Source organism: Apodemus sylvaticus, chromosome 9 (genome assembly GCF_947179515.1).
Source record: "Apodemus sylvaticus chromosome 9, mApoSyl1.1, whole genome shotgun sequence".
Classification (NCBI taxonomy): domain Eukaryota; kingdom Metazoa; phylum Chordata; class Mammalia; order Rodentia; family Muridae; genus Apodemus; species Apodemus sylvaticus.
Genome location: NC_067480.1, coordinates 60260673 through 60284018, shown reverse-complemented (window position 1 = coordinate 60284018; position 23346 = coordinate 60260673).

Sequence of the window (23346 nt, the reverse complement as noted above, 5' to 3'; positions counted from 1 at the left end):
GGAGAAAAAGCCTTGTTCAGGGATGAACACAGTAACTGGTTATCCAATACCGATAGCATTTAAAACATAGATAAAGTAACAGATTTAACATGGTTGCATTTAAGTATTTATAAATATATACATATTTATATAAATATATAAGCATATTTCTATAAATTTATATTATATATTAAACAGGAAGATATAGCAATTAAAGAAAAAGAGTTCTTGGATTTGAAAGATCTCAAGGAAGACATAGGAAGAGCTTATAAGGAAGAAAGGGGGAAAATGATGAAAATTTAATTGTAATTATAATTTTAAAAGATAAAACATATTTTAAATGCTTAAGTCAATGAAAAAAATTCCCTTCGAATGAAGGTTTTACATAATAAATGTGATTGAGTTATGGATCCACTAAATATCCACCCTTTTTTTTTCTTTTTTCTTTTTTTTATTCGATATATTTTATTTACATTTCAAATGATTTCCCCTTTTCTAGGCCCCCACTCCCCTAAAGTCCCATAAGCCCCACTCTCTCCCCCTGTCCTCCCACCCATGCCTTCCCAATTCCCCAACCTGGTTTTGCAAAATACTGCTTCACTGAGTCTTTCCAGATCAAGGGGCCACTCCTCCGTTCTTCTTGTATCTCATTGGATGTATGGATTATGTTTTGGGTATTCCAATTTTCTAGGTTAATATCCACTTATTAGTGAGTGCAAACTATGATTCACCTTTTGAGTCTGGGTTACCTCACTTAGTATGATGTTCTCTAGCACCATCCATTTGCCTAAGAATTTCATGAATTCATTATTTCTAATGGCTGAATAGTACTCTATTGTGTAGATATACCACATTTTTTGTATCCACTCTTCTGTTGAGGGATACCTGGGTTCTTTCCAGCACCTGGCAATTATAAATAGGGCTGCTATGAACATAGTAGAGCATGTATCCTTACTACATGGTGGGGAATCCTCTGGGTATATGCCCAGGAGTGGTATAACAGGATCTTCTGGAAGTGAGGTGCCCAGTTTTCTGAGGAACCGCCAGACTGATTTCCAGAGTGGTTGTACCAATTTGCAACCCCACCAGCAGTGGAGGAGTGTTCCTCTGTCTCCACATCCTCGCCAACATCTGCTGTCTCCTGAATTTTTAATCTTAGCCATTTTGACTGAGGTGAAATTTCAGGGTTGTTTTGATTTGCATTTCCCTAATGACTAATGAAGTTGAGCATTTTTTAAGATGCTTCTCCACCATCCGAAGTTCTTCAGGTGAGAATTCTTTGTTTAACTCTTTACCCCATTTTTAATAGGGTTGTTTGGTTTTCTGGAGTCTAACTTCTTGAGTTCTTTATATATATTGGATATTAGCCCTCTATGTGATTGATGTAGGATTGGTGAAGATCTTTTCCCAATTTGTTGGTTACCGATTTGTCCTTTTGATGGTGTCCTTTGCCATACAGAAACTTTGTAATTTTATGAGGTCCCATTTGTCAATTTTTGATCTTAGAGCATACACTATTGGTGTTCTGTTCAGAAACTTTCTCCCTGTACCGATGTCCTCAAGGGTCTTCCCCAGTTTCTTTTCTATTAGCTTCAGAGTGTCTGGCTTTATGTGGAGGTCCTTGATCCATTTGGATTTGAGCTTAGTACAAGGAGACAAGGATGGATCAATTCGCATTCTTCTGCATGCTGACCTCCAGTTGAACCAACACCATTTGTTGAAAAGGCTATCTTTTTCCCATTGGATGTTTTCAGCCCGTTTGTCGAGGATCAAGTGGCCATAGGTGTGTGGGTTCATTTCTGGATCTTCAATCCTGTTCCATTGATCCTCCTGCCTGTCACTGTACCAATACCATGCAGTTTTTAACACTATTGCTCTGTAGTATTGCTTAAGGTCAGGGATACTGATTCCCCCAGAATTTCTTTTGTTGCTGAGAATAGTATTAGCTGTCCTGGGTTTTTTGTTATTCCAGATGAATTTGATAATTGCTCTTTCTAACTCTGTGAAGAATTGAGTTGGGATTTTGATGGGTATTGCATTGAATCTGTATATTGCTTTTGGCAAAATGGCCATTTTAACTATATTGATTCTACCGATCCATGAGCATGGGAGGTTTTCCCATTTTTTTGAGGTCATTTTCCATTTCCTTCTTCAGAGTCTTGAAGTTCTTGTCATACAGATCTTTCACATGTTTGGTAAGAGTCACCCCAAGATACTTTATACTGATTGTGGCTATTTTGAAGGGGGTCATTTCCCTAATTTCTTTCTCAGCCTGCTTATCCTTTGAGTATAGGAAGGCCACTGATTTGCTTGAGTTGATTTTATAACCTGCCACTTTGCTGAAGTTGTTTATCAGCTGTAGGAGTTCTCTAGTGGAGTTTTTGGGGTCACTTAGGTAGACTATCATGTCATCTGCAAATAATGACAGTTTGACTTCTTCCTTTCCAATTTGTATCCCTTTGACCTCCTTATGTTGTCTAATTGCCCGAGCTAGTACCTCAAGTACAATATTGAAAAGATAAGGAGTGAGGGGGCAGCACTGTCTAGTCCCTGATTTTAGGGGGATTGCTTAAAGTTTCTCTCCATTTAGTTTGATGCTGGCTACTGGTTTTCTGTATATTGCTTTTACTATGTTTAGGTATGGGCCTTGAATTCCTGTTCTTTCCAAGACTTTAAGCATGAAAGGATGCTGAATTTTGTCAAATGCTTTTTCAGCATCCAATGAAATGACCGTGTGTTTTTTTCTTTGAGTTTGTTTATGTAGTGGATTGCATTGATGGATTTATGTATATTGAACCAACCCTGCATTCCTGGGATAAAGCCTACTTGATCATGGTGGATGATCGTTTTGATGTGTTCTTGTATTCGGTTGGCAAGAATTTTATTGAGTATATTTGCATCGATGTTCATAAGGGAAATTGGCCTGAAGTTCTCTTTCTTTGTTGGATCTTTGTGTGGTTTTGGTATCAGCATAATTGTGGCTTTGTAGAAGGAATTGGGTAGTGTTCCTTCTGTTTCTATTTTGTGGAATAGTTTGGTGTTAGGTCTTCTTTGAAGGTCTGATAGAATTCTGCACTGAAACCATCTGGTTCTGTGCTTTTTTTGGTTGGAAGACTTTCTATGACTCCTTCTATTTCATTAGCTGTTATGGGACTGTTTAGATGATCTATTTGGTCCTGATTTAATTTTGGTGTTTGGTACCTGTCAAGGAAATTGTCCATTTCCGCCAGATTCTCCAGTTGTGTTGAGTATAAGCTCTTGTAGTAGCATCTGATGATTTTTTGGATTTCCTCAGTTTCTGTTGTCATATCCCCCTCTTCAATTCTAAGTTTGTTAATTTGGATACTTTCTCTGTGCCCTTTGGTCGGTCTGGCTAAGGGTTTATCTATCTTGTTGATTTTCTCAAAGAACCAGTTCCTGGATTCGTTGATTCTTTGTACGGTTCTCTTTGTTTCCAATTGATTGATTTCAGCCCTGAGTTTGATGATTTCCCATCTTCTACTCCTCCTGGGTGAATTGGCTTCTTTTTGTTCCAGGACTTTCAGGTGTGTCGTTAAGCTGCTAGTGTATGCTCTCTCCATTTTCTTTTTGGAGGCACTCAGGGCTATGAGTTTTCCTCTTAGCACTGCTTTCATTGTGTCCAAAAGATTTGGGTATGTTGTGCCTTCATTTTCATTAAATTCTAAAAAGTCTCTGATTTCTTTCTTTACTTCTTTGGCCAAGGTATCATTGAGTATTTTTCAGCCTCCATGTGTATGTGGGCTTTCTGCTGTTTTTGTTGCTATTGAAAACCACTCTTACTCCATAGTGATCTGATAAGAGGCATGGAATTAGTTCGATCTTCTTATATTTGTTGAGGTCTGTCTTGTGGCCAATTATATGGTTGATTTTGGAGAAGGAACCATGAGGTGCTGAGAAAAAGGTATATTCTTTTGCTTTAGGGTGAAATGTTCTATAAATATCAGTCAAATCCAATTGGTCCAAAGCCTCAATTAGTTTTACTGTGTCCCTCTTTAGTTTCTGTTTTCCCGATCGGTCCATTGAGGAGAGTGGAGTGTTGAAGTCCCCCACAATTATTGTGTTAGGTGCAATGTGTGCTTTGAGCTTTAGTAAAGTTTCTTTTACGAATGAGAGTGCCCTTGCATTTGGTGCATAGATGTTCAGAATTGAAAGTTCTTCTTGGTGGATTTTTCCTTTGACCAGCAAGAAGTGTCCTTCTGTGTCTCTTTTGATGACTTTAGGTTGAAAGTCAATTTTATCTGATATTAGAATGGCTACTCCTGCTCGTTTCCCGAGACCATTGGCTTGTAAGATTTTCTTCCAGCCTTTTACTCTAAGGTATTTTTTATCTTTGACACTGAGGTGTGTCTCCTGTATGCAGCAAATTGTAGGGTACTGTTTCCTTATCCAGTCTGTTGGTCTATGTCTTTTTATTGGGGAATTGAGACCACTGATGTTAAGAGATATTAAGGAATAGTGATTATTACTTCCTGTCATTTTTGATGTTCTTTTTTATTTGAGTGGTTATCTTCTTTTGGGTTTGATGAAGGAAGGTACTATCTTGCTTTTTCCAGGGTGTAGTTTCCCTCCTTGTATTGGAGTTTTCCTCCTATTATTCTTTGCAGAGTTGGGTTTGTGGAAAGATATTGTGTAAATTTGGTTTTGTCATGGAATATCTTGGTTTCTCCATCTATGGTGAATGAGAGTTTTGCTGGGTATAGTAGTCTTGGCTGGCATTTGTGTTCTCTTCGAGTCTGCATGAGATCTGCCCAGGATCTTCTAGCTTTCATGGTCTCTGGTGAGAAGTCTGGTGTGATTCTGATAGGTCTTCCTTTATATGTTACTTGGCCTTTTTCTCTTACTGCCTTTAATATTCTTTCTTTGTTTAGTGCATTTAGAGTTTTGATTATTATGTGACGTGAGGTATTTCTGCTCAGGTCCAGTCTGTTTGGAGTTCTGTAGGCTTCTTGTATATTCATAGGCATCTCTCTCTTTAAGTTAGGAAAGTTTTCTTTCATAATTTTGTTGAAGATATTTGCTGGCCCTTTCTGTTGTAAATCTTCACTCTCATCTATACCTATAGTCCTTAGGTTTGGTCTTCTCATTGTATCCTGGGTTTCCTGGATGTTCTGGGATACAAGCTTTTTGCATTTTGCATTTTCTTTGACAGTTGAGTCAATGATTTCTATGGTATCTTCAGCATCTGAGATTCTTTCTTCCATCTCTTATATTCTGTTGTTTATATTTGCATCTATGGCCCCTGATTTCTTCTCAAGGTTTTCTATCTCCAAAGTTGTCTCCTTTTGTGATTTCTTAGTTGTTTCTACTTCTGTTTTTAGATCCAGGATGGTTTTGCTCAGTTCCATCATTTGTTTGTTTGTGTTTTCCTGTAATTCTTTAAGAGATTTTTGTGTTTCCTCTTTCATGACTTCTGCCTGTTGACTCAAGTTTTCTTGCATTTCTTTAATTTTTTTTTTGCCTTTCTTCTTTATTGGCTTCTATCTCTTGGGCCTTATTCTCCTGCATTTCTTTAAGAGATTTTTGTGTTTCCGTTATATGGGTTTCTAGCTTATTCATGTTCCCCTGTATTTTTTTAAGAGCTTCATTCATGTTCTTTTTGTGTTCTAGCAGCATCATGAACAGTGATTTTAAATCCAAATCTTGTTTCTCTGGTGTGTTGGCATAACCAGGACTTGATGATGTTGGAGAGTTTGGTTCAGATGCTGCCTAGAATTATGTTAGTAGCGTTCCTGCGTTTGCCCTTTGCCATCTTGTTCTCTGGAGCTAGTTGGTCTTGTCTCTGGCTGGTGTTTCAGCCTCCTGAGAGGCTCTAGGGCTATTTCTGCAACACTGGATAGCAGGGTTTCCCCTGTTGCAGATTGCTGATGTGCTGTCCTCCTCTTGGGTGCTTTTGCAGGCCTAGTGTGTTTTGCCCCAGATTGTGACTGTGAACCAGTTGGTGCCCGTTTGCTCCTTCAGGGAGTGCTGAGGGGTGTATGCTGCGGGGACCTTTTCTGCGTGCTGATCACTCTGCTGGCCAGTGGAACTCCCAACCGGGTTGATGCACACAAGGCTAGCCTTGCTGCTCAGGCCCTGAGTCTAGGCAAAATCCTGGCAGGCCAATGTCTGAGCAAATTTCCCCTCAGCTATGAGTGTTGTTGGGGTCTGTCAGGTGGCCAGGATGCAGCGTGTGTGCGATCCCTGAGAGTGCTGGGAGAGTCTGCTGGGCTAACAACCTCCTGGCCAGGTCGGCACACAGATGGCCCATGGAGCAGCCCAGGGCATGGGGGCAGTCCAGGGCCTGACCGTCTTAGACCCCAGCTATGTCCACCTTGGGCTATGCCTGTTAGCCGGTTTGGTTTTGCCTGCTAGGACTCTCTGGCTTCCTGTAGGCAAAATGGCAGGGGTGTGAGCGCCGGCCCGGGCAAACAACCTCCTGGCCGGGTGTGCATACCGGTGGGCCCCCCACCCCGTGATGTTGGTCTCGGGTTGTATTTGCATACCTCAGTCTGTCTGATTTCTCTGGCATCCGTGAACCAATATGGAGGCCTCCTCTGGCGGGAGGCAGAGTTCTGATGTAAATATCCACCCTTACTTTCGGTAATAATAAAGAATTTTTGCTTTGAGGAAGCATATATAAAATCTATATGGTATGTTTATGTATTTATTTTCTATACAAAATACATATATGATATATAACATGATATGATATATTTTATCGTGTTAAATAGGAAGATTTGGTTCACAATTTCAACATTCACAAGTGACTCAGAATCTCTAAGACAAGTGAAAAAATTTTATTCTTATGCAGATAGCAGGTGAAGGTAAGAGGTAAACTTGAGAAGTCACTTAAACCCTAAGTTTGAAGGCGCAAAGATGTCTATATGTCTGTCATTTGTAATTACATATTTCTAATCTGTTTGAAGGAGCAGCATGTGCTTGGTTCCTTTTCTATCACATTTTTTTTGCTTCCCTTCTCACCTGTTATAACTGTTCTTTGTCCTGTTTCCTGGGATGACTGTTTAGCTCATGAACAGTCATTTGCCTCTCATTACTTTATTCGTGGCAATACATTTCTTTCTAGGGCTCCTTTAGCTGAATCTCACATATTTGATAAATGAGGATTACCATCTCTGAAATTTTAAGTTGTAAAGATGTGCATACATAGAACTTTTAGCAGCCACCTTTCCTTGCATAAAGGATAATGTTAATGTATAGAATGCACTAAAATTAATGCACCTGCAAAGGAAAAACTTCAACTCATGTCACAGTCCTCTAAAGCCTAAAATAAAACAAAACATTGATGAACTGAACTTAAATGATTTCAAAATTAAATAATCTTGACTATACCAATGTTAATAAAATACACATGTCAGTTCCACCGCATTTAAGGCTAGGATAGTTTCCTACAGATATGGTTCCAGCTGCCACACAATAAATAAATACCTATATGTAAGTGATATTTTCAAGAGATCTGTCCTCCTACACTCTAGAAATGTCACAGCATTCAGTTTTAGATTATTTTAAATGTGTTCCTCCATTTAAGTACAAAGCTATGTTCTACTACTCTTGGGCATACCCAAAGGACACTGTATCTTACTACAAAGGTATTTGCTCTTTCATGTCCATTGCTTCACAGTGAATAGGAAATGGAAACAGGTCACCAAATGATTAGTGGACAGTGAAAATGTGATAAATTTTCACAAGAAATGTTACTTGGCTGTTTAGAAAAATGAAATTTACAGGTAAATGTTTAGAGCTGGAAACAATTGTTCTGAGTGAGGAATTCCAGGTCCAGAAAGAAGCATCACATATTTTCTCTCATTTCTGGAGGTTAGCTTGGAATATTCCAATATATGTGTTGCATTTGGAATACTTAAAGAGGTCAGGAAATTAATAGGAGGACATGGTGTGGGGAGAGTCAAAGGAGGAGGACAAAACAAAGTTGTATATAAAGGGACAAAAATGGGGTGGAGGAAAGGTGGGCAAACTGCAGTAGGGAATATGGGGAGGGCCAACTAACACAAAGACCCTTTGTGAAAGCAATATGGAAACATTACTGTAGAACCTTCTCAAAATATGTACATATGCATACATGAAAAAAGTTTATGGCAGCTGCCCTACAATGGGGCATAATATTCCAACTGGATACCACCTGCTAGCAATTCAAAAAAACAGTATCTGGAATGAATTATTTCTTTCTGACGTGTTGCTCTCAACTGGTGGACAAGCAGAGAACAAGAGACTGTGGGGTGTTCAGCCTTAAATAGGGTATCCCTATCCCATCTTTTCCTCGATGCTCAGAAGACTACCTAGAAGAGGAGGCAGAAGGACTGGCAGAGCTAGAGGTGGAGGATAAGCTCCAGTATTTTCTGGACACAACAAGGCCATTGTACATATAAACTCACAGTGATTATGCCAGCTCACACAAGCCTTGTGCATGCTCAAGCCAGACAGAATTTCAGCACAGAGTGGGGGAGATGGACACAAATCTCACTTTTAAATCAGGAGCTATTGATATTTGATTGATGCAGGGAGAGGCAATGTTAGCTTTCTTTAATGATGTGACCCCTAGTAGGTCAAGTGCACTTCAGAGTGGGCCCACTTTGAAGAGAAATTGAGTAACACAAACTGGATTCCATGGGCAAAAACAAAGGAGTAAACTCAGAGTAAGTTAAATGGGAGGTGAGGGTGAAGGGCATAGATGCGAGAGGCGCTTGGGATGAATAAGAAAATATGAGATTTTCAAAGAATTAACAAAATATCATTTTAGAAATGAATATTAGGAAAGTAAAAAATTACTTTCAGTATGAAATTACTGTAGCTCTTTATTTAAAAAAATCGTGAATTCCTACAAATGAGAATAAATAAAAAGGCATTTAGGAGCTAGAGTAGTTAAGTGTTTCCCCTTCTTGCAGAGGACCTGCGTCTGGTTGCCAGAAGTCACATTATAAATGCAGGTCCATAGGATTTGTCACTCTTGTCTGGGCTCCTTGGTAATATCTATAAACATGTCATTCATCCACAAAAATGGGTGCACACATACACGTGAACCAAATTTAAAATAAATCTTTTCGTTAGAGCAATTTAACCTACATATGGTCCTATATCTGCCTTCTTCAGAGAAAATTGTCAAAGCCTTCATCATACCCTGAGCATATGGAATGCTAAATCTCATAAGAAACAAATTCTGTAATCCACTAGTCACTGTCAGGAAATTCTCCTTTATGTATAAACTACAAGGCTCAGGCTACAGATTAAGCCCATTTCCTGTAGTGCTGTTCCAGGCTCAGCAAAGACAGATGGATACAACCCATCAAGTAGTTGAAAACAGTAATTAGGTCACTTCTCTTTCTCTGGCATAAAATGAGGGGAGGGGCTATTTTTGTATGGCCTGTGGTTTATATCTAATTCCATTGGAAAAGGTGCATAGACCATTTCAGGAATATAGAAAAATCAGCTAGAGGCTGAGTGGTTGGCTCTTGTACATGTCAGATCCTTCCTGGGCTGCCCCAACCTCAACCCCACCATCCTTAGCAGTACCTTAGACATCCGTGAGATGAGAAGATCAGAACTGAATTTTGCAGTGAAGCCATCTGCGAGGTGTGCATTGCAGCCTGAGTGAATGAGCGGCTGTAACTACCAAAGAAGTGAAGCCACGGAAGATCCAAATGGGTCATAAAGGAACCAAAGACAGACACTTGAAAGTAGGATATTCTATCCCAAGTAATGTCTTCCTTCAAAAGAAAGGCTATAAACTAGAATACCTGTTAAAATAAAACTAGAACAGAGTATACACTGAAGCAAAGCCTTTAGGCCTAGGCTACCACATGCATCAGGTGCCAGGAACCTTGGGGACTCCTTTTATTCTGGTCTAGAGTAAAAGTAAAGGACAGTGGCAAGTAGTTAGCATGTGTTTGGTTCACATATTCACTGCCATTATTGGGCTGAACTTATCAAACTTCTTTAAAACTCCAAACACGCTTACACAAATTTGTCAGACCCATAAACCTTAAAGTTTTCCAATAATTTCTTGATGTTGAGCACATATATATATATATATATACTATATACTATGTGTTCTGGCTACTACAAAATATAAAAGAGGGCAAGCTGGGCTCGAAGGGGGTTCAATGATTGAAAGAGGGCTCTTCCAGAGAACCTGAGTTCAACTCCCCCCACCCAAGTCAGGCAGCAGACATCCACCTCTAAGTTGAGGTGCAGAGGTGTCCCAGATCTCTGACCTCTGCAGGAGTATGTACTCAGGAGCACATAGATACATACACAATTAAAAATAATAAAAAATAGAAAATAAAATAGAAAATTTTCAAGAGAAGAATTCAGAAAATAAAAACCCCACCTTCCACAGCTAGCATTCTGCAGGAGCAGCCAACAAACAAGATAGTAAGTATACCATCAGCATGATGGTAAATGCCTTCATGACAAAAGCCCGTAAAGGTTAACAGTAAAGGCTTACCCAAAAGTGCTGGCATCAAGTATACTAAAACTAAACAGTGCAGAGAATGTTGGCATGGTACCTGTGCAGGAATGAAACACAAATGTGTGATAGGTTCCATATGAGAAACAAAGTTAATGTAGACCAAGTTTTATATTGTTTAAGTCGCAAGCATAAAGTTCCTCCGACTCATTGTGGCAGTGACTTGAATGAAGAGAGACTGGAGAAGATGGAATCTCTACAGCATCCAAAACATCCCAGAACACAGCAGGCATTCACAGCTCTAACAGCAATCTAATTTCTCTGTCTACCCAGTCAGACTGTATTAGCTCGTCATAATGTATTATATGATTAAAATATACCTTTGAAGCTATTAAATATTAGGCAAACAAAACTATATTCTTTCTTATCGCTGGCCCATTACTCATTTAGATGATGTATCATTAACTAAAATGTCTCTGGTACCAGGCTGCTTAGATTGTATCTTTGCCCTTTCCTGTTCAATATTTATCAAAAGTCTAGATGAAGGATCAGAAACCATGGTTATCAAATTTAGAAATAACAGTGAATTGAAAAGCAGAACTAATATGCTATAGGATGGGATTAAAATGCAAAATGATTCTGACAAGGCAGACTTCATGCCAATAAATGAAACTAACAGACATGTTATGATTAAAAATATGAAGAAGTGAACACACAAATACTTTGTGTGAACCGAAACTGGGAGAGAGCAGGTGGGAGAGATTTCTAATGAGAGAGACAACAGATTAAAGGCTTTAGTTGATCTCCGATTGAGCATTAGTCAGCATTGTGATACAGGGGTGGGAGAAAAATGCCAGGCTGTACCTCAAAATCAGAATATCTATCAGTAGAGAAGTATTCATCCATAAGTGCCAAGCTTAAGAGCAGTATTTTTTATTTTCAAAAAACACTGAGAGCTAATAAATGAATTCCTCATATAATGCATTCCTCATATTATGTAAGGAATTGCTTGCTATGGGAAAGAGAGAGCTTACAGAAATTCAACATGATTTTAAACATTCTGAACAGCTTTTGCTGCTAAAAATTTTCTATCACTTTTAAATCTATTTACTCTGTGACCTCCGAAAAGATCTTTTACCTTTTAAGTTTTCATTTTTGTCACTATACTAGAACTAATAATATCAGTTCTTTAGGGTTCTCCTATGGGTTAACAATGTTGAACACAAAGTATAGAGTGTATCACTCAGAACATGAGATGCACTCAGGATGTGGGTGTATTTTTATTCCCTTTCTTAAAAGCTATGTGAGGAAAGTAGATGAAGCAGGAGCCTGCAGAGCCATGACTACAAAACAAAGGCAGACTTCTGAACTGGAACACTGAATCCCCTGCAGATAGTAAATGGCCATCAGAATATTTGAATTTCTATACTGGGTAGATTTGAACTAGATAATTTATATGTTGCTTCCCATAAACGGTTTTTTTTATTCCTATCACAATGCTAAGATTTATAACTTGGATTTCAGACATTGAAGAAAAAACATACTTTGAAACTATGACTATTTGATTTCCCTGTGCCTTGCATTTAGAGAATGCTCTATATTATCTCTTCTCAAGTGAGGAAACTGAGTGAATTACCCAGCCCATCAGTGACAAGGAATGATTTGAACCCTTGTCTCTCTGACTTCAAAGCTCACTGGGCTGACTGGGGCTCATCATCCAGACTTCTTTTCTATACTTATAGAGGAAAAGGGTTTTCTCTTAAATGTGAACAAGAATACCTATTAAAAAAAATTAAAACCATAGGTTACTACTTAAAGGTGAAATTGAAAAGTATGCTGTGCATTACTTGGAAGTGATTAACAAAAAAAGGCAGAGGGATTTTAAACAGATTTTCATTTATTTATTTATTTTTTACATCACTGATAGCTTCAGGATACACTGGGGAATCGATGGCGTCAAAGGAAGCAAGAGGAGAAAGCATCTGAGGGACTCTGACTTTTTTTCCTTGCCCCACATTGTTTCAGACGGGTGGAGTAGCCAGATAAAAAGCCAGTTATGTAAGAAGGTGTTGACTATTCTAAGTAAAATTCAGTGCCTATCAGATAATGAGAAACAAAGCATAGAAAGCAGGGCATAGAGACACACAGGAAAAACTAGCCAGCAGTGTGGTTTCGGAAGCCCTAGGTAATTTTGACTAATGAAGAGACAGGTTACTGAGAAGTAGACAGAATTGACAGGAACAAGTGGTAAAGAATGACTGTAAACCAGTTTCAAAGATGAATTTCAATTATTATTTCTATTTACTTGTGTAAAGTTTGCATTCTGGTGATTCTACTTGGTTGAAGTTCCTGGTCCCACGTTCATGTGCGTGTTTAATCTCCCAATGCAGGTGTCCTTATAGCATGTTTTAGCACGCCTTTCCATGAAATTTAAATAACTCCATTTTTTTTATTTTGTAAATATGTTTTCCCTTTCCCTGGAAAACTGTAACTTAGGATTACTTAGAAATTTAGATTTGATACTTAAGATAATGATCTACAAATATTTTCTTAAAAAGAAATTTCATGTAAGTGAATAGATTTTATATTTTTATGCTCTATTCTGTTGAGTATTCTATTGGTCAATCTTGCTGATTATATTAACAAACACTTTAAAAGAACCCTAATTCCTGAGCTGAACTTAAGTAGCAGAGAGAATGAAGCTTCAGATGGTGAAAGGGTTTAACGTTACAATCACTTTATCACAAGAATCTTCTCTATACATAAGATTTGATGCTGTGGTGAGCTTGTGTGCTGGTTTGCAGTCAGATACCTTCTTGAATCAAAGAAAGGGGTGGTTTATCTGTATAAGGGCACTAAATACATCTTTTAAAAGTAGCAGTTAGGACTTCACTTAATCTAATAACAAACCCTAAGTCCAGAACCCATCCTCCAAAAAATTAGTTGTATTTTACTGTATGAATTTTAAGTAAATTCAAATGTTCAGCCACTAATTCTATCAACATGACATCCAATACCTGTTTAATAATTCTTTGCTACTTGTTCTAAAAAATCTTAATCACCTGATGAACAAAATATGGAAAAGAACATTTCAAGAACATAATTATGGTGAATAAAGCATATCAAAAGTGAAGGAACATACAGATACATCATTACACATATGCACATGCAAAACTGAAATTTTAGATAGACATATGAGACAAGATATGGAGAATTTGACGTTCTGTATCTGAAATATGTTGCTTAGAAAAGTAATTTTCAGTTCCTAAGGGACAGCTAGGGAAGAGAAAACAAAGGAAGTATTTAAAAAAAAAAAAAGCATGAGACATGAAAGGAGAAAGGACAACTTAGGAGAGGCAACAGACATGCAGGAGGGAAACAGGCATGGGAGTGTGGAGAGAGGGAGGAAGGTCTCCAAAAACAGTGTAAACATGAATGTGCCATAGTGTTGCAGAAACACATTATTTTGTATGTTAATTTAAAAAAAATAATAATTGAAGGGAGGATAGGACCTACTTCAAAGTGGTAGCTTTATACCACTATAAAGCTCAGTGGTAGATGATTATCTAGGGAGCTTGAGGTCTCATGTTCAATTCCCTAGAAAAGAAAAAAGATATAGAGAGACACAATAGTGGGAGGGAGGGTAAAAGGGAGGTAGCGAAGGATCAGGGAAGGGAAAGTTTAATTTAAAAGGTAAAAGCCTGGTTTCACCTAAAGCAACATTAGGCTCATAGGAATGCTGCTCTCAACCAAAGGAAAAATGTGGACTGTTACTTTGGACCAGATTTATACTCATGCATTTATTTAGCATTATACAATTAACAGGAAACCAAACTATTGTTGTGTTCTAGAAGCTTTACAAAGACTTAAGGTACAACTATGTTTGAGACCATTTCAGAATCATACACACCTGTAATCTGAACACTAATGATACTGAAGCAGAAAGATAAGAGTTCCACACATGTCTGAGCTATATAACATGACCGTGTTTCAAAAAGAAAAGACAAGAAAAAACTTATTTATACAACATTATGAAAAAAAAGGTAACATCAAAAGGAGGGGGGACCTGACATTAATCTGAACCTTTGAGTGCACACATTTCAGAAGGCATCATATGTTGTTTTGTTTAATTTTTGTGAAAGTATCATCTACAAAAAAGGCTTTAAAAGTCATATATTTTATGTGAGAAAATAGGTACTCTAAAGGTATAATGTATACAAGATCATGTAAGGAAGCATGAAGGGGGTCTTCGGTTTATTCAACCAATGCATTTTTCAGTGTAATTACTACAAGGAAGAGCTAGTGAGGGTGTTCTGGGGTTTATAAGAAATCACTCCAAAAATTAGTACCACGGAACATTACAACCTAACATACTGTGCTTTATATCCCTTGACATTTTCTAACAGTCTTCCTAACATGTTTGAATTGAAAATAGTTGGTTATATGCCTGTGACAGATTGCTAAGTGGAAAGAGTGATGCCAGGAAAAATAGAACAGACCTAAAGAAATTATAGTGAAAAATAAAAGGGGAAATCTAAAATCTTAAAAATATATGTAAAATCAAACTATACAGATATTTTGAAATTAGACCAGTGACTCATATAACAATATTATACCATTATGTTAGATGCAAGGAACATATTATAAGGTTACACAGAATATGTTCAAGTGCTCACATACATTGAAAAAATCTATATAAAAACTATGAAAGTGCTAGATTAATGTGATCACTGTTCTCTGTTCCCTCAGATCCAATCGCCCAGTCTCACCCCCAAGTCTGCAGCTTCACAAGTTTCCCTACTCTGCTGTTGCCACCTTCTTCTTTTGTTTCTTGCACATCTATGCTATGCAGTCACTCTTTTTTTATTTTTTTTATTTATTTTATATTTTTTTATCTTTTTATTTATTTTTTTATTTATTTTTATTTACATTGCAAATGATTTCCCCTTTTCTGGGTCCCCACTCCCCGCAAGTCCCATAAGCCCTCTTCCGTCCCCCTATTCTTCCATCTACCCCTTCCCACTTCCCTGTTCTGGAATTCCCCTATACTCTTGCACTGAGTCTTTCCACAACCAGAGCCCACTCCTCCAATCTTTTTGGACATCATTTAATCTGTGGATTATGTCCTGGGTATTCAAAGTTTCGAGGCTAATATCCACTTATCAGTGAGTGCATACCATGATTGATCTTTTGAGACTGGGTTACCTCACTTAGTATGATGTTCTCCAGCTCCATCCATTTGTCTAAGAATTTCATGAATTCATTGTTTCTAATGGCTGAATAGTACTCCATTGTATAAATATACCACATTTTTTGTATCCATTCTTCCGTTGAAGGACATCTAGGTTCTTTCCAGCTTCTGGCTACTACAAATAGGGCTGCTATGAACATAGTGGAGCATGTGTCCTTATTTCATGCTGAAGAATCCTCTAGATATATGCCCAGTAGTGGTATACAACAGAAACCGCTTCAAAAAATCATCAGATCCTACTTCAAAAACCTGTACTCAACACAACTGGAGAATCTGGAGGAAATGGACATTTTCTTAGACAGATACCAATTACCAAAATTAAACCAGGATCAAATAGACCATCTAAACAGACCCATAACCCCTAAAGAAATAGAAGGGGTCATAGATAGGCTTCCAACCAAAAAAAGCACAGGACCAGATGGTTTCAGTGCAGAATTCTATCAGACCTTCAAAGAAGACTTAACACCAATACTCTTCAAACTCTTCCACCAAATAGAAACAGAAGGAACACTACCCAACTCCTTCTTCGAAGCCACTATTACGCTGATACCAAAACCACACAAAGACCCAACTATGACTCTTGGAATTAGCCGTCTGATATAGGATCTAAGTTTAGTTTGGATCTCTGTGACTGAATTTCTGGTTCTTATATATTTTATGGGACAGGTTCTGGTCCTTTCACTATGTTGCTACATTTCCTTTGAATCTAAACTCAATGGAAGAGCCCTGGCTGATATGCAATAAAGTGAAAGAATCTTGCTATCTGGGGCTGATCTGACACCAAAGATCTGATCATACTAAGTGTGTGACCAGAGAAAATAATATGGGAGAAGAAACTACCTCCCTAGAGAGTTAGAACCATACACTTCTAGACAAAATTCCTAGTCATAATTTGCATAATTAACCTTTCTTGCATATTTTTCATTTGCATTCAGATCACTGAGTGAGAGTTAGGTAATGACATTGATAAAGCATTAAATAAGCTAATGGATTTCATACTTTGTTCTTTTCCTCATGTTACTGGGGATATTCAGAGCCTCAAGCATGCTGCTCTCACACTCTGACCCTGAAGTACACTCAAGTTTTGCTTCCTTAATCTTATCCTGATGTTATTAGTAAGCCCAGATATCAGGTTTGAGGGACAGAAAGGACTAGCATCTCAGAGACAGTCAATGACTAGATTTCAAATATGAGAAAACTGATATCCACTGATATCTGCATCCGAGATATTTGGTTATTGTGAATTGTTAAGAAGAGGGTGGTGAAGATGAACTGCCAGGAGGGTAAGGAAAAAATGATGAACCCAAAAAAAGAAAAAAGAAAAAAGAAAAAAGAAAGAGAATTTCAGGCCAATTTCCCTTATGAATATCGATGCAAAAATACTAAATAAAATTCTTGCCCACAGAATTCAAGAACACATCAAAACGATCATCCACCATGATCAAGTAGGCTTCATCCCAGGGATGCAGGAATGGTTCAATATACGGAAATCCATAAATGCTATCCACTACATAAACAAACTCAAAGAAAAAAACCACATGATCATTTCATTAGATGCTGAAAAAGCATTTGACAAAATTCAGCATCCTTTCATGCTAAAAGTCTTGGAAAGGACAGGAATTCAAGGCCCATATCTAAACATAGTAAAAGCAATATACAGCAAACCGGTAGCCAACATCAAACTAAATGGAGAGAAACTTGAAGCAATATATATTCTTTGTTTACATTCTAAAAGCCTTCCCCATTCCCAGTCCCCCACCCCAACTGTTCCATAAGTCCTCTTCTCTCCATCCATTCTCCTGTCTTTCCCCCTCCTTTTTCTCTGTCCTGGTACTCCCCTACAATGCAGGATCAAGCCTTTCCAGGATTAGGGCCCTCTTCTTCCTTCTTCATGGGAATGATTTGATATGCCAATTGTATCTTCAGTATTCAGAGCTTCAGGGCTAATTAATATCCACTTATCAATGATTGCATTCCATGTGTATTGTTTTGTGATTGTGTTACCTCGCTTAGGATGATATTTTCCAGTTCCATCCATTTGCCTAAAAAAATTCATGAATTCATTGTTTTTAATTGCTGAATTTGAAATACACTCCATTGTGTATATATACCACATTTTCTGTACCCATTCGTCCATGGATACAGAACCCAGAGGGATATCTGGGTTCTTTCAAGCTTCTGGCTATTATAAATAAGGCTGCTATGAACATAGTAGAGCATGTGTCCTTATTGCATGCTGGGGAATCCTCTGGGTTTATGCCAATGAGAGGTATAGAAGGGTCCTCCGGAAGTGCCATGTCCAGTTTCTTAGGAACTGCCAGATTGATTTCCAGAGTGGCTGTTCCATCTTGCAATCCCACCAGCAGTGAAAGAGTGTTCCTCTTTCTCCACATCCTCTCCAACACCTGCTGTCTCCTTAGTTTTTAACCTTAGCCATTCTGACTGGTGTGAGGAGAAATCTAAGGGTTGTTTTGATCTGCATTTCCCTAATGGCTAATGATGTTGAGCATTTCTTAAGGTGCTTCTTGGCCATCTAAATTTCTTCAGGCAAAATTCTTTGTTTAGGTCTGTACCCCATTTTTAATAGAGTTATTTGGTTCCCTGGGGTCTAACTTCTTGAGTTCTTTGTATATATTGGATATTAGCCCTCTATCAGATGTAGGGTTGGTGAAGATTTTTTCCTAATTTGTTGATTGCCATTCTGTCCTTTTGACAGTGTTCTTTGCCTTACAGAAACTTTGTAATTTTATGAGGTCCCATTTGTCAATTCTTGATCTTAGAGCATAAGCTATTGGTGTTCTGTTCAGGAACTTTTCCCCTGTACCTATGTCTTCAAGGGTTTTCCCCAGTTACTTTTCTATTAGTTTCAGTGTGTCTGTATTTATGTGGAGGTCCTTGATCCACTTGGAGTTGAGCTTAGTACAAGGAGATAAGAATGGATCAATTCGCATTCTCCTGCATGCTGACCTCCAGTTGAGTCAGCACCATTTGTCAACAGTAAAAGAACTTCTCGGGGAATCAGTATCCACAACCTTAAGCAGTACTACAGAGCAATAGTGTTAAAAACTGCATGGTATTGGTACAGTGACAGGCAAGTAGATCAATGGAACAGAATTGAAGATGAGTAAATGAACCCACAGAGTTATGGTCACTTGATCTTTGATAAAGGAGCAGAAAACATCCAGTGGAAAAAAGATACCCTCTTCAACAAATGGTACTGGCTCAACTGGAGGTCAGCATGCTAAAGAATGCAAATTGATCCATTCTTATCTCCTTGTACTAAGCTCAACTCCAAGTGTATCAAGAACCTCAACATAAGACCAGACACACTGAAACTAATAGAAAAGAAACTGAGGAAGACCCTTGAGGACATAGGCACAGGGGAAAATTTCCTCAAGAGAACACCAATAGCTTATGCTCTAGGATCAAGAATTGACAAATGGGACCTCATAAAACTGCAAAGTTTCTGTAAGGCAAAGGACATTGACAAAAGGACAAAATGGCAACCAACAAATTGGGAAAAGATCTTTACCAACACTATATCTGACAGAGGGCTTATATCCAAGATATACAAAGAACTCAAGAAGATAGAGTCCAAAGAGCCAAATATCCCCCTTAAAAAATGGGGTACGGAGCTAAACAAAGAATTTTCACCTGAGGAATATCCAATGGCTGAGAAGAACCTAAAAAAATGTTTAACATCCTTAGTCATCAGGGAAATGCAAAGCAAAACATCCTGAGATTTCACCACACACGAGTCAGAATGGCTAAGAACAAAAAGTCAGGGGAAAACAGGTGTTGGCGAGGATGTGGAGAAAGAGGAACACTCTTCCACTGCTGGTGGGGTTGCAAGCTGGTACTACCACTCTGGAAATCAGTCTGGTGGTTCCTCAGAAAACTGGGAATGAAACTTCCAGAGAACCCCACTATACCACTCCTGGGCATATACCCAGAGTATTCCCCAGCATGTAATAAGGATACATGCTCCACTATGTTCATAGCAGCCATGTTTATAATAGCCAGAAGCTGGAAAGAACCCAGATGTCCCTCAACGGAGAAGTGGATACAGGAAATTTGGTATATATACACAATGGAGTACTTATACAGCCATTAGAAACAATAAATTCATGAAATTCTTAGACTAATGGAATTGGAGAACATCATACTAAGTGAGGTAACCCAGTCTCAAAAGAACACTCATGGTATGCACTCACTGATAAATGGATATTAGCCTAGACACAATGCACATATCAAATGGTGCCCAAGAAGAAGAAAGGAGTGGCCCCTGGTCCTAGAAAAGCTCAGTGCAGCAGTGTAGGGGAATACCAGAACAGGGAAGTGGGAAGGTTGGATTGGGGAACAGTGGGAGGGAAGAGGTCTTATGGGACTTTCGGGGAGGGGGTATCCAGGAAAGGGAAAATTACTTGAAATGTGAATAAAGAATATATCGAATAAAATAAAACCCAAATAGCCCAAAACAAATATGAGGTAACAGATCTAAACAGAGTTATCAATACAGGAATCTCAAATGGCTGAAAAACATTTAAGGAAATGTTGAACAACCTTAGTTATCATAGAAATGCAAATCAAATCTGCTATGAGATTTTCTTATACCTGTCACAATGGCTGAGATAAATAGCCAAGTGATCAATCATGCAGGTTAGTAGCTGGAGAAAGGGGAATACTCGCCATTGCTGGTGAGAGTGCAAACTTGTAAATCCTCTATAGAAATCAGTGTGGTACCTGGGGATCGTCCCATATACAGTCACCAAATGCAGACACTACTGTGGATGTCAAGAAGTGCATACTGACAGGAGCCTGATATAATTGTCTCCTGAGAGGCTCTGCCAGAGCCTGACAAAATCAGAGGCAGATGCTCACAGCCAACCATTGGACTGAGCACAGGATCCCCAATGGAAGAGTTAGAGAAAAGACTGAAGGAGATGAAGGGGTTTGCAACCCCATAGGAAGAACAACAGTATTGGCCAACCAGACCCCCACCCCAGAGCTTCCAGGGACTAAACCATCAACCAAGGAGTACCCATAGAGGGACCGATAGCTCCAGCCACATATGTAGCAGAGGATGGCCTTGTTGGGCATCAATGGGAGGAGAGGCACTTGGTCTTGTGAAGGCTTGATACTCCAGTGTAGGGGAATGTCAGGGCAGGGAGGTAGGAGTGGGTGTGTGGGTTGGAGGAAAAAAAGAAATCAGTGTGGAGGTCCCTCAAAAAGATGGGTATCAATCTGCCTCATTATGTAGCTGTACTAACCTTGAACATAGACCCAAAAAAATGCTCCATTCTAACACAGAGACACTTGGTAAACCATGTTCATTGCTTCTCTACTCATAATATTTATACTTTGGAGAGAGAAATATAATAAATTCTGGAGCCATGAGTCATGGTATGGATGAGAATGGGAGGATCAGATAGGAAGCAGGAGGGAAATGGGATTGAGGGACAGAATAAAGGAAGAGACAGATAGATTTCAATGGCATTTGAGGGGAGATACAGAAACCTAGTGCAGTGGAAACTTCCTATTATATATGAAGGTGATCCTAATGAAGTCCCCGAATAATGAGGGAGATGGAACCCCTATCATCCACCTCTTGTCATTAAGCTTTCTTCCAGTACCAGGACTGAGTTTTACTCAACTGAGCTGTTGGGTTCCATGGAAATCCCCAAAAAACCCAGGCTATTACCAAGAGAAAGGGTAGCTTTCCATAAAATGAAAACAAGGCCCCATTACCGAAGTCAATACTCTCACAATTTGTTGAACATCAAGAGGACAAGCTAGTGCCCACTAAAAGCTTCACCTCCATGTTCTAGTGTCTATGACATGGGCAGGTACTCTAAAGCCTACCAAAAGAGAAAAATAAACAACAACCCAGTCTCAAAACCTTTAATCTTCAATCTGTCTTGCCTAAAAAATATGTTAGGTTAACGGTGGTATAAACCTTGTGGGAGTAACCAACTGATGTCTCTTTGACTTAAGGCCCACTACATGAAATGAAACACACACCACTGTTGGTGACCAAGAACAAGAGTCTAGACAGCCCACATAGCTAGGGGAATATCAAACACTACTGTCCAAAAAAAAAAAAAAGAGTAAATAAGTCAGTGATATTCTGCTATATTAATAGTTCAAGGCCCTTTTCACCATCATCAGAGAGACTTACTCCTGCAGCATGTGGGAATGCATATAAAGACCCACAGCAAGGCAATAGGCAAAAACCTTGAAACACAGGCTCTCAATAAATTCTCTTCCATTTCTTTATGAAATATTCTTTAAAGAGACACAATAAAGGTGTTCCTCTTCTTAGAAAGTACTTCCTCTGCGAGTTCACTAATTACAGAGAGTTCTTTCTGTTAATGAGTTCCTCTTTAAAAATGCAAATGCATCAAATATTCAAATGATAAAAAAATGAGCAGGGAACATACAGGAGGACACAAATGCCTAATAAACATTAAATGAAAGTTCAACATCATTAGTAAACAAAGGAATGATAATGAAAATGATATTAGTTTTCCTATGAACTTGCAAAACTTCTCATAGCAGTTTTTAGCACCAACTGGGGTCTAAACAAGAGATATGTGTGCCTCTCATAAACTGCTATTTGAACTGAAAATTTGATATTAACTCTCTGAGAGCACAAAATACTCTGTGGCTTTTGACTCAGGCATTCCATTTCTAGGAATCTAATTCAAAGAAAAAATAGTATCTGTATGTAAAATAGCTTATTTTATACTTAATGATGCATATTTTACTCCCAGAGAATGTTAAAAACCTAAGAATCCAGAGTAAAGAGAAACAAAACTAATTTCAAAAAAATTCAGTTCAGTAAAATTCTGGTTAATTTTTGCAGTTATTATGCTTTGAATCTGAAATATTCCCCACAGGCTGATTATTTAAGCAGTTGGTCCCCTGCTGGTGATGCATGGGGAGAGGCTATGAGGCCCCTAGCAAGTAGGGTGAGCTTGAGGAAGCAAATTGCTAGGATTGAGTTGGGGGTTATAACCTGGCCCTACCTCTAACTTTCTCTCTCTCTGTCTCTCTGTCTCTCTGTCTCTCTGTCTCTGTCTCTCTCTCTCTCTTTCTCTCTGTCTCTCTCAGTCTCTCTGTCTCTGTCTCTCTGTCTCTGTCTCTCTGTCTCTTTCTCTCTCTCCCTCTCTCCCCATATATATATGCATAGACTGGACCTAGGCCCCATACACATATATAATATATGTATATATATGGAGAGAGAGTGGAGAGCGAAAGAGAGGCTCACTTAATAGTAAATTTTTATATGTCCTGAAAAGAATTAATAGGTGATATATTGGTCTGAAATTAGTAAAAAATAAGTAAATTCTAAACTTTTAATTTTATGTATGATATAATTAAATTCACATACACATATACATATCCTTTTCTCCAAAATAAACAGTAACAATATTGGAGTGGAAGATCAAGCTTCCTGTTTCTTGAAGGCCAACTACAAATTGACAACATTCCTTTTCCCCTAGAAGGTCTAGGCCTCCTCAAAACATAAACACATGTAAAACTTTTCAGGTTTTAATACTATTTTAAAGAAGTTGTGAGACAATTACTGTTATAAATATTTATCTTTCTTTGATGTGTATATGTATTTTGTTTCCATGTAAGTATGTGCATCAAGTAGATGCTAATGCCCACAGAG